Genomic DNA, 14994 nt, shown 5'->3' with positions numbered 1-14994 from the left:
TGGCCCTGTAGCCATGGAATCCATTATTGTATATAATCCTGCAAAATGACAAAAAGGTCGATAGATATGGTAAAAATCATTTTATTGTTTATTATTATTATTATTTCTTGAGACACATAGGGTGCCTTAGAGGAGGCATTCAACCTGTATGTCTGCCCTAGGTGCCTCAAGAGAGGATTTCACCTAGGGATCTTTATTTCATTTTCTCTTTTTTGTTTTGTACTCCTGGGCTGCCTTAGGGAGGTCTTCAACTTAGTAGTTAGCCTCATATGCCTCATAAAGGTTTTCATCCAGGCCTTTTCCCTTTTCTTTCTTCTTTTTCTTTTTCTTTCTTTTCAACAAAAATACTAGGAGTGTTGTGGAATGGGAGCTATGATACTCCCAATTACATTGACTTCTCGCTGATTGTACTGATGAATTCTACTTTAGACATAGGTTTCCTATATAAATTCAGCCTGTAACCATTGACAAGCAAGGGGATCCCTTCCTCATCAATGGTCCTAATTTGAACAACTCCATTTTCATGACAATTTTCTATCAGGTATGGTCCTAACCATCTTGTCATCAGTTTTCCTTTAAAATATTTGAACCTAGAATCATATAATAATGCCCAATCCCCTTCTTGAAAAACTTTTTCCTTGATATTCTTATCATGCCAGAACTTCCTTTGCAATTGTATAACTTCAATGTGGAGCAGGGTTTGCATTTTGAACTCATCCAAACCATTCAATTGGAGCAACCTTTCTTGTTTTTATTTGGTGACATCCAAGTCCAATTGGGTCGTCATTCTCAAAGTACCATACTCAAAATCAGTATAAAGTAGAGCTTTCTTCCCATAAACTAGATCATATAACCGACTAGTTGTCTTTTAAGTGGTGTTATAGGCCCAAGTGGCCTCCACTAATTTTTCTTCCCAATATCTCTTGTTTTTGCTCACAACCTTAGTGAGGATGCTCTCCAATGCCCTATTTGTAACCTCTACTTTCCCATTTGCATAAGGGTGATAGGTAGTAGATGTTTTGTGTTTGATATGATGTTGCCTTAGAAGATTCTCAATCAGATGTGATGTGAATTGAGACCCCTAATCGGTGACTATATCGCTTGGGTACCCAAATTTGTAGAAAATATTTTCCCTTAGGAGCTCAACCACTTTCTCCTATGTTGCTGCTTTGATAACCTTTGTCTCAAACCACTTTTTCAAGTAACAAGTGCACACAATGATGTCTTTTCTTCCCCTGATGGTGAATCAGTTGGCCCAATGAAATCCATGCCCTACTTTTCAAATGGCTCTAAGTCCTCTTGAGGTTGTAGAGTCATTTCATCCCTGGGTGTAGGTTTCCCCATCCTCTAGCACTGATCACATCTGCGTGTATACCTTCTTGCATCTTGGTGGAGAGTGGGCCAATAGTAGCCAGCTTGTAAAGATTTGAAATTTGTTCTCTTGGTAGCAAAATGACCCCCACAGGGCCCATCATGGCAAGTTGAGAGGATCTCAAATACTTCCTCTTTCCCCACACATATTCTTAAAATATGATCTAGTCCCATCTTGAAAATATTTCCCCAAATCCAAGTGAAAGGGGCACTTTTTCTTACAATTCTACTCTTCTCCCTGGATAACATATTTGGAGAAAATCTCCCAGCAATAAGGTAGTTGTTTATGTCAGCAAACCAAGGAGAGAGCACTGAGACAAAAAATAGGTGTTCATCTGGAATTTGATCATAGACCATCCCTTCATCACCTCCAAGCAAAGTAAGTCTAAATAAAAAATCTACAACTACATTTTCTTTTCATGGCTTGTCCATAATAGTCAAATCTGACAAACTATTGTAACAATAACAACCATCTAATGATTCTAGAATTCACATCAGGCTTATTCATCAAATATTTAATAGTTTCATGATTAGTATGCACAAAATTTTGATATCCAGTGATGTAGTGCCTAAATTTGTTTAAGTCGTGTACAACAGCTAAGAGCTCTTTTTCAGTGACAATGTAGTTCAATTAATCCTTAGACATATTTTTACTAATGAAATAAATGGAATATGGTAACTTATCATGTATTTTCCCCAAGGATTCACCCTCAATTTTGTTTGATGCATCACTCTGGATATGGAAAGGTATAGCCCAATTGGTACCCCTAAGTATGGGTGTAGTAGTCAATTTCTCTTTTAATATCTCAAGGGCCTCTTGGAAGCTACTTGTCCAATACAATTATGAGTCCTTGGCTAGCAATCCAAACAATGGTGAATCCACTTTACTTAAATAATTGATAAACCTCCTATTATATACATCTAATCCTAAGAAAATCCTAACATCCCTGTTCTTTTTAGGAGTAGGGACCCTTTTTATGATGGAAATCTTGTTTGGGTCCACTTGTATCATTTCCTGAGATATTGAATGGCCAAGGAAAGTCCCTGCATTCATTAAGAATTCACATTTCTCTAGACTCATTAAGAGGTTCATTCAATGCACTTTCTCAAGACTTCACCTAGATTAGAGAGAGTCTCCAGGAAGGCACACCTATAGGGAGTGAAATAATCCATGTAGACATCCACAAAGTCATGGACAAGCTTAGTAAAGATGCTCAATAATTCCCTTTGAAAAGTGCCAGGGGAATTTTATAGATCAAATAGGAGTTTCCTATAAGAAAAAGTGTCCCAAGGATATGTGAATGTAGTCTTGTCTTGGTCCTCGGGGTTGATCTGGATCTGATTGTAACCAATGAATCCATCCATGAAAGAGAAGAACTTCTTCCCTACAAGACCATCTAAAACTTGATCAATGAAAGGAAAAGGGAAATGGTATTTCTTTTTGGCCTTCTTCAGTTCTCTATAATCCACATAAATCCTCCACCTCCCATTCTTCTTTGGGACTAAGACTAGAGGGGACGCCCACTCATTATCTGAGATGGGGTATATGAACCCTGAATCTAGTAACTTTGGTAACTCTTCCTTTACTATGTCCTTGAGGGCTGAATTCATTCTCCTCTGAGGTTGGTTCATGCTTTTTCATCCCTCCTTGATGTATATTTGATGAGTACAAATCGAGGGATGAAACCCCTTCATTTATTTATAGTTCCAAGCAAAGGAATCCAAGTGTTCTCTCAGCATATTGCACAATTTATCTTCCTCGTTGGCTGAGAGAGAGGGGTCAATATTGAAGGTTCTAGACGGTCCAAATTCTACAAATTTGACATGACCAGGACTTGGGTCAACTTATCATAATTCAATCCAAAGAGTATTCACAGATTATTTCACTATCTCATCAAGAGGCATGGTATTGGGAGGTTGGTTCTGAAGGATCTAGTGAATGAGGTCATCTTCGTCAGGTTTCCCCCCTCCTATAACAACATCTAGGGTATAGATTGGGTAGGAAGTTGTATGATACACCTAATCTTCCTCCTCCTCTTCTAGCCACAAGGGTAATCCATGCTCAATGGATGGATGAGGAGGAGGATATGATACCAATTGTTTAGGCAAATTTCCATTCTTAATGGTCATGTTCCTAGCCTAAAACTAATGTAAGCATCAATAGTGGCTAACCATGGCCTTCCCGGGATGAGATGATATCCATTGAAATTGGTTTTGGGATGGTGAACCAAGAAGTCAGTAAGATACTCCCAAGAGTCGATGGAGACCAAGACATCCTCAAAAACTCCCTCGGGAGCTACTGTAGATCTATATGTAAGTTTTAGCACTATATTGGTCTTTCTCAAATCTCCTTTGAGTTTTAGCTTTAGCATGGTGTCTTTAGTCATCACATTGATTCCAACCCCAAGATCAATCAAGGTATGAGGGACAATGATTACATTAATGTGCACATCTACTACTGGACTTCCAAGATCTAATTAATTTGGAAAAATCACTCTCCCCAACCTCAAATCAGATAATTGACCAATAAAATTGATGGTGGGGGTGTCTCTTTTTCTTCTCCTAGGGTGTTTGAAACATTTCTCCTTGATAATATTACTATAGATGGGAACATCCTTAATAGACTCGAGAAGGGGTATTTTAAAACACATATTCTTGAATTCTCGTAGAAGTTAAATATCTTATGGGGTGTGTTGGCTAGGGTGGATCAACCTATCAGGAAAATGAGGTGGATTTACTTGACAGGTACTCTCTTCCTTTTCCTTTTCGAGGTATTCAGGTGGAGATGGTGGATGGTTATTTGGAAGCACTCTTCTAGACCTAAGTTTGATTTCTTGGATCTCCACAATATAGGAGGGGTAAGATGTCTCTCCACTATAGACCTATTGTGCTTTCTTGCTATTCGGATTCAGATTGGGTTGAATAGACATATGAGGTTTCTTGGGTGGAGCAGGATGAGTTAGTTGTGTTTGAGGCTAAGGTAGATCCAGTAGAGTAGGACGTTGGTTGAGTTGAGGCCTCCACCCTTTTGATGGGTTGTTCCATTAAGGAGGTTGGGGAGCATATGGATGAAATGGTTGATTTACAGGTTGAGGAGGATATTAAGGAGAATAAGGCCAAGGAGGTGTGAACCATGATCTAGGAGTGGAAGAGTACTAGGGTAGAAAGGGTGCATTCTGGTTGGGATGGTAATAAGAGTAATATACACCTTGCATGCCCTGCCAGTATGGTCGAGGTCCTTGGGGCATCCTTTGATTTATAAAATAGAGTTGTTGAGACCTACCTTCTACCCCTTGGTATACATACTTTAACCCAAGAAAATAAGGGCATTTATCTGTGTCATTTCTTCCCTTACAAACTGAGCATACCTCTATGGCATTTAATGGGAATTCATTTATGGGGTGCCTTCTAGTGAATTTAGGGCAGAAAATGGCTAGGGATCTCTCTTATTCCTCTTGTTTCTTATTGATATTCATGGTATCCATTTGAAAATAAAAGGTACGCAAATTTTCACTTTTAAAGTCCTCCAACATGTTCCCAATCTCATTCTTGTTGGATTTTGTAGAAGGAGAGGAATTGACCAAGCCTTGACTAGCCCTGCCCTTCTTCCTAGTATCCCTAGAGTGATTATTGGACACAGTTTTAATGTCATCATAGGATAAATGAGAGATATCTCCCTCAGAAAGCATGTTTAGGGCCTCTAACATGTCTTCCCTGATCCCTCAGAGAAGCACTAGTTTGAGTGATTCAGGATCAAGGGTGCATCTAGCCCTCCTATAACTTAGTTGAAATATCTCCTCATAGTCTTCTAGGGATTCATCAAGTCCAAGAGTCATTCTAAATATTTCTTCCTTGGTTTTTTTGGAATTATATTAGTCCTTGTACTTTTCATTAAAGGCTTGTTGCATCTAAGGCCAAGTAGTGATGTTACCCCTAGGTAGACCCATAAACTAGCGCAAGGCTACATCCTTAAGGGTGGAGGGGAATAAATTAAGATTTTTTTCATCATATTCATAGTCATAGGTCCTATAGACAATAAAAATTTCAAACATGAAGGTATCAGGATCCTTAAAGCTTAAGCCATGGAAGTTTGGAAGGGTAGTAAGGCTTATATTCTTCAGTATAGCCTTTACATTCATCTCTCTGATTGGGAAAGCCTCATTGTTCATGTTTTCGGCCATATATCGAGTAGGTGAAATGGGTTATTCTTCTTTCCCAATAGGTTCTTCAAATATTTTAGGTTTATCACCCAGAGGGTCTTCTAACTCCATTGTAGTTGTTAGCCCTGCTACATAATTCAGTATTTGTTGGGTTAAAGATAGCTTGGCTGTGTTTTTGATGGTTAAAGAAAGCTGACAGTGATCTTTTCTACCTTCTCCTCCTTTAATTTCCTCATAATCTCCCGACCCCACCATTTTTGTTTTTCTCTTGAAACCTCTATGTTCTATGTTTAAACACTCTATTTCACCTCCATTTTACCTTTGAAAACCATGTTTAATCCCATATTTCCTCTGAGCCCTGAGCGCTAAGCTTTACCCACCATATGATATAACCTTATAACCTTGGTGCTTCCGTCCCCCATCACAGCCGTTGATCTGCTGCATCCATATCTGACGGTCTCCGTTGTTTTTTCTCGCATGTTAAACCTCGTGTGCTTTCCTTGCCATCTGACCATCCATCGCATGATCGGACGGTAGTTACAAGACCCCCTCGTGCGAGTTGCCCACTCTTTAACGTGCGGGGAAAGCAGTTTCCCACCCATCGTGGAGGCCACGTGTCACAGTTATATTGGATCGTGTGGGTTAATACAGAAACCACCGTAGCTCCAAAGGCAGTGGGGGAATACCGTCCACCCGTGAAACCACTGCCCCCCTGACCGTTATTCTCCGCACACCTTTCGTGCCCGATTACCATCAGATATACTTGACCGCGATCCGACGGCTCATATTGGTCTCCGCCCGCTTCCTCCCGATAGCTCCCTCCGATGCAATCTCAGCCGTTCATCTACGTGATCCAACCACCCTTGTTCTCTACCCACTACCTCCCGATACTCCTCATCAAACGATCTCTGCCATTGATCTGTGTGATCTGACAGCTGAGCTTCGTTCTTCCATTCAGTCTGCTCCCGCCATACTGTCTATACTACCCATGGTTGTTCTTTAATCCTCAATAATTGTATTTAAGTAAGGGGATGCCGAGAAGAAAAAGGACGGCCTTGAGCAATCAAATACATTTACCAATTATGGAGTGTCACTCATACAGCACTCCACCTGCCCGAGAAGGATTGCAGAACACCAGAGAAGGTCGAATTCATGCACAGACACAGTCAGATCATAGCAGAGACTCTGTCAAAGAGTTAATGTGGTTGGTGGTCGATTATGACCCCTCCTTGTGTAGCATAGCAGAGTGTTTTTGTAATCAAACTCTATATATACCCAAAACACAGATGTAATTATGGTTGATGAATGTTATTTTGATGTAAAGTTCAACTTCTGGAGACTGTAACTACTGTGATACCTGCAACATCGGGTCTTCATTTTCAACTAATGCAAGCTTCGTTTGTTGTTAATTGCTCACTTTCCACTTCTTCTTTGTTCCAGGATGTGCCTGTTATGTATTTTTAATGTGCTCTTGATGTTTAGCATTAGAGGGGCTATCATCCCACCTCTGTGTTAGAATCTAGTAGGTATTGTTGAATATGTATGCAGGTTCCTATTGTTTTAATGCCAGAGAGCTATCATCCTGTCTGTGCATTAGGAAATAGATTTATAGCCCTATTTACTGGTTGCAGCCGACCATCACAGGGTCCTGTGCATTTGCTGGTGTGGTCAATATTCTCCATGTTCACCTATTCCTTAAACTGTGAGTAATTGGTGGTCTAAAGCCTTGTAGTCTGGGGGTGTTCACCCATATCTGGGGTTAAGCATAGTAGAAGTGGTTATCTGGCTTGAATATGCATCATTCCTTCCATTCATCCACCATTTTCCAACATTTTTGTTGAGTTTGTAATGTTCCCGAGCATCTCTGATATACAACCTAGGAGAGTTTCTTGGGGTGATAACATTAATTGGCGCTGTTGCAGGGAAAGGAGATTTAAGCTCAGCTTCCCTGGCAGAACGACACAGTTCTAGAATTTGATGATAAATAAGGTCTAGGCACATTTCTGGTTGTAATCATCTATCTGGTGACTCCACTGGAGGAAGACCAATGTTTGGCGACTCCACATTGCATTTTTGGCTCAGTTTGTGAGCTATGCTCAAAGATATCTTCAGAAATCACCAACTGAACCAGTGCCTGATCCTGAGAAGATCGTTAAGCAAAAGAAAGAATCTTAGAAAGGAGCATCAGGAGCAGGTAAGTCTTAGAAATTCCATGTATCTCTACTAGTGAAAGTCACCTTCAGAGATTCGTAAATCTCCTTCGTCATTCATCTTCCTTTCGGATTTTAGTTCACAGAAAGAAGCTTCCATGCTATCCATCATATTCCTCTGTCTCTATCATTCTCTTCATTTATTCATACCACTCAGTCTACCAATATCCTTTCATATACCCTAGTTATGGTAGGTCAGCAAGCCCTTACAAAGATAGAAAGAATAGTTGCTGCTAGGTATGGACCCCTGGTCTTTCCTGTCCCTTTGAATGCCATGCCTGCAGGAGATTATCAAGAATTTATGTCTAATTTTACTAGTACGGAAGGAGTATCAACTGAAGAGCACCTCGAATCCTTTTATAGCTATGTTGATAACCTGGATATCAATGAAGAGGGTGTCTGGATGAGGGTTTTTGTCCAAAGCCTAGAAGGAGAAGCTAGAAAATGGTTCAGAAATTTACCGCCTAGGTCTATAACAGATATTGAGGCCTTAGATGATGTGTTCCTAAAACATTGGGGGAATAATAAAGATCTGCTCTTTTATTATACTGAGTTTGGGAACTTGCAGAGGGAAGATGGTAAGCTACTGTTTCATTTCAACATCAGATTCAACCATATGTACAGCAGAATGCTAGCTGAAGTGAAACCTACTCTACTTCTGCTATGCTCACTTATGCCAATGCCTTCGATTCTCAGTTCTGTCTGTTGTTAAGAGAAAGAAGATGTGCTTCTTTGGTTGATATGCAAAATGCAGCCTTTGAAGTAGAATCAAATATCATAGCTACAGAGAGGCTCGAAGATAATGTTAAAAGTAGAAGATAAGGGGGTGAGTCTGCATCATCCTCATATCTTAAGATCGATAAAATGGCCAAGATGATAGAGTTTTTGGCCTCTGAAGTTTCCAAATTAATAGCTGAGTAGTATTCTGAGGAAGTAGGAGCTCCTCGTGCCTTTGCTATTCCAAAGCCAAATCCTTATAAAGGAGCATAGGAGCAGTTGCAGGTTTTGTAGAGAAATCAAGATGCAAATGAAGACAAAAGGGTGAAAACCCTTTTTCAGAGTATACGCATGGAAGAAGAGCAGTATGAAGAAGAGGAGGAGGTCCATGGTTTGGAAGATAAGGGCAGTGCCCCCTTCTTAACCAGAGCTTTCTATGAAGAAGCATTATCCAGAGGTATTTCTTGTGAGTTTGTTGTAGCTACAGAACAACAAGCTCATCAGCAGCAGTAATTAGCAGCTGACCGCTTCATCCTCTAAGAATTTGTGCTCGATGCCAATTCATCTTCACATGACTATGCAGATTTGCAAATTGACCAACCTGCTTTTGTCCCCTGTCCAGTGATTAAAAAGGGAGAAGAAAGCTCCCCATCACATTATGTTTCTCTATTTTCTCAAAAGAGAATCCCTCACAGTTGCCCACTAGGCACTGAGGCAGGTAGTAGCTCCATTCTCAAGGCTAAGACAGATCACCTCAGTTTTGATTTTCTGAAACCTACTGAGATGGCTTCCACATAGCCTGAAAGGGCAGCTTACGTGATGACAGAAGAAGAGGATGCTCAGTTTTGGGACTCTTACTTGGATGTGGACTGTCCTAAGCCAAATGCAGGAGCAGATGATGTCTCTGTATCCCCTGCATAAGAATACAATGGTGCATCATTCATATTAGTTGTGCAGACCACAAAAGACACAAACAAGTACACAGCAGCCATGATTATTCAGCAGGTGTATAGAGGCTCCTATGAAGAACATCCAAGGAGGAGAGCATGTACAAGGGAGATGAAATTTGATCCATATCTACCAAACAAGGTCAAGTCCCCTAAACATTTTGAGGTAGAGGATCAAATCAATCCAGTTTTGCAGCTCTATGATGAACCAGCCGAGAAGAGGAGAAACAATTTTGATGGCCCATGAGATGGCCAGTTTTTGAATATTTATGTTGTTCAAGGCTCTCAGGCCTTAATTACTGCAAGCATTTTCTTTTACAGGTTCTAGTGTAGACTTAACTTGACTCCATGCCCAATGGATACTAGGCAATATTTTTAAGCTGGTTTTATATGAAGGCATTGGTCTATAGTTCTTGAGACCTCACAGGGAGGATCTCATCCCCAAAAGGAGCCAGTGTTAGCTCTGCTACATAATTCAGTATTTTTGGGTTAAAGACAGCTTGGCCGTGTTGTTGATGGTTAAAGAAAGCTTGCAACGGTCTTTTCTACCTTCTCCTCCTTTAATTTCCTCATAATCTCCTAGCCCCACCATTTTTGTTTTTCTCCTGAAACCTCTTTGTTCTTCGTTTAAACACTCTATTTCACCTCCATTTTACCTTTGGAAACCCTGTTTAATCTCGTATTTCCTCTGAGCCCTGAGTGCTAAGCTTTACCCACCATATGATCTGACCTTATAACCTTGGCGCTTCCGTCCCCCATCACAGCCGTTGATCTACCGCATCCAGATCTGACGATCTCTGTTGTTTTTTCCCGCACGTTAAACCTCGTGCACTTTCCTCACCATCCGACCGTCCATCGCGTGATCGGACGGTAGTCGCAAGCCCCCCTCGGGCGAGCTACACACTCTTTAACGTGTAGGGAAAGTGATTTCCCGCCCTTCGCAGAGGCCACGCGTCGCAGTTATATTGGATCGCGTGGGTTAATATGGAAACCACCGTAGCTCCAAAGGCGGTGCGGGGAATACCGTCCGCCCGCGAAACCACTGTCCCCCAAATTGTTAATCTCCACACACCTTTCGCGCCCGATCGCCGTCGAATCTGCCCAACCATAATCCGATGACTCATATTGGTCTCTACCCGCTTCCTCTTGATAGCTCCCTCCAATGCAATCTCAGCCGTTTATCTGTGCGATCCGACGGCCAATGTTCTTCACCTGCTACCTCTCGATACTCCTCATCAAATATCTCCACCATTGATCTGTGCGATCTGACAGCTGAGCTTCGTTCTTCCATTTAATCTGCTCCCGCCATACTGTCTGTACTACCCACAACTATTCTTTAATCCTCAATAATTTTATTTAAGGAAGGGGATGGCCGAGAAGAAAAAGAACAGCCTCAAGCAGTCAAAGACATTTACCAGTTATGGAGTGTCACTCATACAACACTCCACCTACCCGAGAAGGACTGCAGAACACTAGAGAAGGTCGAATTCATGTGCAGACACAGTCAGATCGTAGCAGAGACTCCATCAAAGAGTTAATGTGGTTGGTGGTCCATTATGACCCCTCCTCGTGTAGCATAGCAGAGTGTTTTTGTAATTAAACTCTATATATACCCAGAACACATATGTAATCAGGGTTGATGAATGTTATTTTGATGTAAAGTTCAACTTCTGGAGACCGTAACTACTGTGATACTCAGAGCATCTGGTCTTCATTTTCAGCTAATGCAAGCTTCTTTTGTTGTTAATTTCTCACTTTCCACTTCTTCTTTGTTCCAGGCTGTGCTTGTTATGCATTTTTAATGTGCTTTTGATGTTTAGCATTATAGGGGCTGTCATCCCACCTCTGTGTTAGAATCTAGTAGGTATTATTGAATATGTATGCAAGTTTCTGTTGTTTTAATGCCAGAGAGCTGTCATGCTGTCTGTGCATTAGGAAATATATTTGCAGACCTATTTACTGGTTGCAGCCGGCCATCATAGGGTCCTATGCATATGTTGGTGTGTAAGTATTCTCCATGTTCACCTATTCCTTAAAATGTGAGTAATTGGTGGTCTAAAGCCTTGTAGTCTAGGGGTGTTCACCCATGTTTGGGGTTAAGCATAGTAGAAGTGGTTATCTGGCTTGAATATGCATCATTCCTTCTATTCATCCACCATTTTCCAACATTTTTGTTGAGTTTGTAATGTTCCCAAGCATCTCTGATATAAAACCTAGGAGAGTTTCTTGGGGTGATAATAGTAGTCAGAGAGGGAAGTTGACAGTCACCGAAGAAGAGTTAAGGTTGACCACTTGAGGGTGTGGGGGTGTTTAGTGAGAATTCTCCTTAAGTATCTCTACTTGTGGGAGGCATGAAATAATTTTTTCTATTTTTTTTTATGTTACAATTTCAAAACTGTATGCAAAACAGAAAAGAATTCTTAAGAAGAGATAACATCTACCTATACACCTCCTCGGCAAAAGCACCAAAAAGTGGCGAGCCCTCGTATTGCACCAAGAGTAATACAACTCTTGAGGGCTCCTCAATTCTATTTATCAACCTGGGGTTCATACAAACTTCGAGACACTGCTATATGCACAGTAGATGGGATTCCACTCATACCATCATCAAGTAGGAAATTTGATCAATAATGCTCCTATTGAATTAGAATGAAAACTAGCTAATGAAGGTGAAATCTAGAATCTACCTCTAACTATGAAAAGGAACATGCTATTAAATTCAACTTGCAAATGTTATTGAATCGATTCATGAAAAGAAAATAGCTACATTACTTGCAGAAAGGAAACTACATTATCTTGGAAGAAACCATCTAGGTATCAAAGCTACTTGCAGACAAGAAGCTTACCTAGAAACTCATAACTCAAGATTCTTTGTATCATCTATTTAGCTCACACTTTCATTCAATCAATGTTCTATTTATGCCACATCTGTAGTAAGGGAACTAACACTATTATGTTTTGCAGTGAAAGAAAATGAGGGTTTAGATTGGCCTAGGAGATGCCCTTGATCATGGAATCATAGTTGGGGGTCAACATCCTTCTAAACTAAGTCGAAATTGTAGCAAAGGTAAAAACTGGTGAAGAAACAAGATGTTATAGATGTGTTACAGGAGGCTGCTACAGGTGACCTATATTGCTACAAGAAGGTCTGTAATGATACAGGAAGGTTTTCGAGAAGGTTTAGGAGGTGGAAATGATGGTTCAGGGTATGGAAAGGTGGATGGAGGTTCAGGTAAATGAATGAAGGGTGGAAAAATCCCCTATCCAATCTCAAAGACTTTTGAAGGCATATTTTTCACAAGGAGAGATGCTCATGGTTGTCTAGGAAAATGATCTCATGCACATAATTTTTAGGACAAAATTTTGGATTCATAAGAGAAGGTGAGGAAGTCCAATATGGAGGTGGTGAAGGTTCCCTTTCCTACAGATCCAAAGAACCCTATAATCATCACGTGCATATACCTATTTATCATTGAAAAAATGAAACAACTAATAGCAGAAAATATGAGTTGAATTTAAATGTTATCTAATCTATGCCAAAACTCGAATATAATCAATAATCAACTCCTAAGCTACAAAAAGCACATGAAAAGAAGGTAACCAACATTAATCTTATTCCAATAAATCATAAACATAATCTTTTTGAATTTTTTTTTGGTTATAAATCCTTCTACTCATGCTCCCATGAGAGAGATGAGGTAGATGTTGCAATCACATATTTTGGATGGATTATTCTCTAATGAAATGCAAGAAACTAATCAACACTCTAAGCTAAAAAAATATACAAATAAACAAGAGGGACCTAATCCACTACAATTGGGCCCAAACCCAAGAGCCTTGGCCCTCTGGAACTAACTCAGTGATGAACCAATAAGAATCTTCTCATTATCATTGAATCAATGTTTAATACATCACATAAAAGTAAAAAAATAGCAATGCCAAGTAATTGAGCTCAATAGCTACCTAGTTGAAAGAAAAATTTGAATCCTAATGAGCTATTTTACATGTTTATTTATACAAGAAGGTAGCTACTAGAAGGTCCCTAAATAATAGAAATACTTTTCTCCCACAACACGAGAATGATGTATCTCATTCCTCATTAATTGCACTTGCTTGGCTTCCAATGACCTCATCTTGATTGGCTGCCAATGACCTCGAGTTGATGAGAGAGAGCTTTGTGATCATGGGATGATTGAAGGAGTTAAAGAGGTGGAAAACCCCCTATAATCTCTCCCTGTTATCTAATCCGAGACCCTACATAGAAATTATCTCAAAAATGCTCCATTTCCTACAATTAAACCACATTAGGCCACATGACATAGAAAACATCTTTTACCCTTCTCACTGAGCATAATATAAAAAAAAAATTGTAAATAAATCTGAGAAAGAGATAGTTCTAAAGCTGGAGGATGGCATCATGACCCTTATAATTTACCTATTGATGAGCCTCATCACTAGTAATGCTATGGTAGAAGGTATATCTAATTGATCTTTCAATTTCAATTTCCAATAATGTTGTCCATATGGGAAGAAAAACCGAATAGGATTCTCCTCTGGTTCTACAAAGTCAAAGGGAATAGTATAGTTGGTGCACAATGATGTGTTTGGACTTGTGTTGGTTCCATCATTGGGTAAATATATGTACTACGTCTCATTTATAGATGACTTCTCAAGGAAAATATGGATTTATTTCCTTAGGAATAACTCTAAACTCTTTGACAACTTCAAATAGTTTAAGGCTCTTATGGAAAATCAAATAGAGAAGAAAGTTAAGGTGTCGAGGATAGATAATGGTGGAGAATTATATGGGAATGAATTCAAAGAATTATTTAAGAAGTGTGGTATATCATGATAGGAGACTAATTCATACACACTGTAGAAGAATGGAGTTACATAAAACATGAATAATATGTTTATGGATAAAGTAAGGAGCATGCTCTATGGTGTCGATTTAGGACAAGAATTCTAGAAAAAGGGAGTGGATATTGTGTTTTATCTAGTAAATAGATCATCATCATTAGCATTGGATGATAAGACTCCCCATGAGGTATGGACTAGTATGAAACATTCTCTTAAACATTGTAGGGCTTTTGGTTGTGATGCCTATGTACATGTTCCAGAGGACAATAGGAGTAAGCTAGATAAGAAAGTTGAAAAGTGTATCTTTATTGTACATAATGGTCTAAAAGATTATAATCTTTGAAATCCATAAACTAATAAAGTTGTGTTAGTCAACATGTGGTATTTAATTAAGTCAAAGATTTTTTCTAACAGGGATTACTACCAATGGAGTAAGAAGCAAAAAATATAGAGTTAGAATTGAAGAATGATGAATCATACTCTACAGAAGAACATGAATTAAAATAAGAAGAACCATAAACTTTGGTAATAAGGAAATTGGTTTGGGAAAGAAGGAAGCTTGAAATATATAATCCACCTTATTTCCATTCAAATTTTTCTTTGTTTATTATTAATGATGATCCTAAAACTATTAGGAAGGTAGTGAATTTAAACATTGGAAAACTTTGGGAAAAGGTCGTGGTTGAAGAAATGGCATCCTTATACAAGAATGAGGCTTGGAATATAGTG

Source organism: Pinus tabuliformis, chromosome 1_2 (genome assembly GCF_031772625.1).
Source record: "Pinus tabuliformis cultivar Carrire ecotype Pingquan chromosome 1_2, CPIR1, whole genome shotgun sequence".
Taxonomy (NCBI): Eukaryota; Viridiplantae; Streptophyta; class Pinopsida; order Pinales; family Pinaceae; genus Pinus; species Pinus tabuliformis.
The sequence above is the reverse complement of the archived record's forward strand: the minus strand, read 5'-3'. Positions refer to the sequence as shown.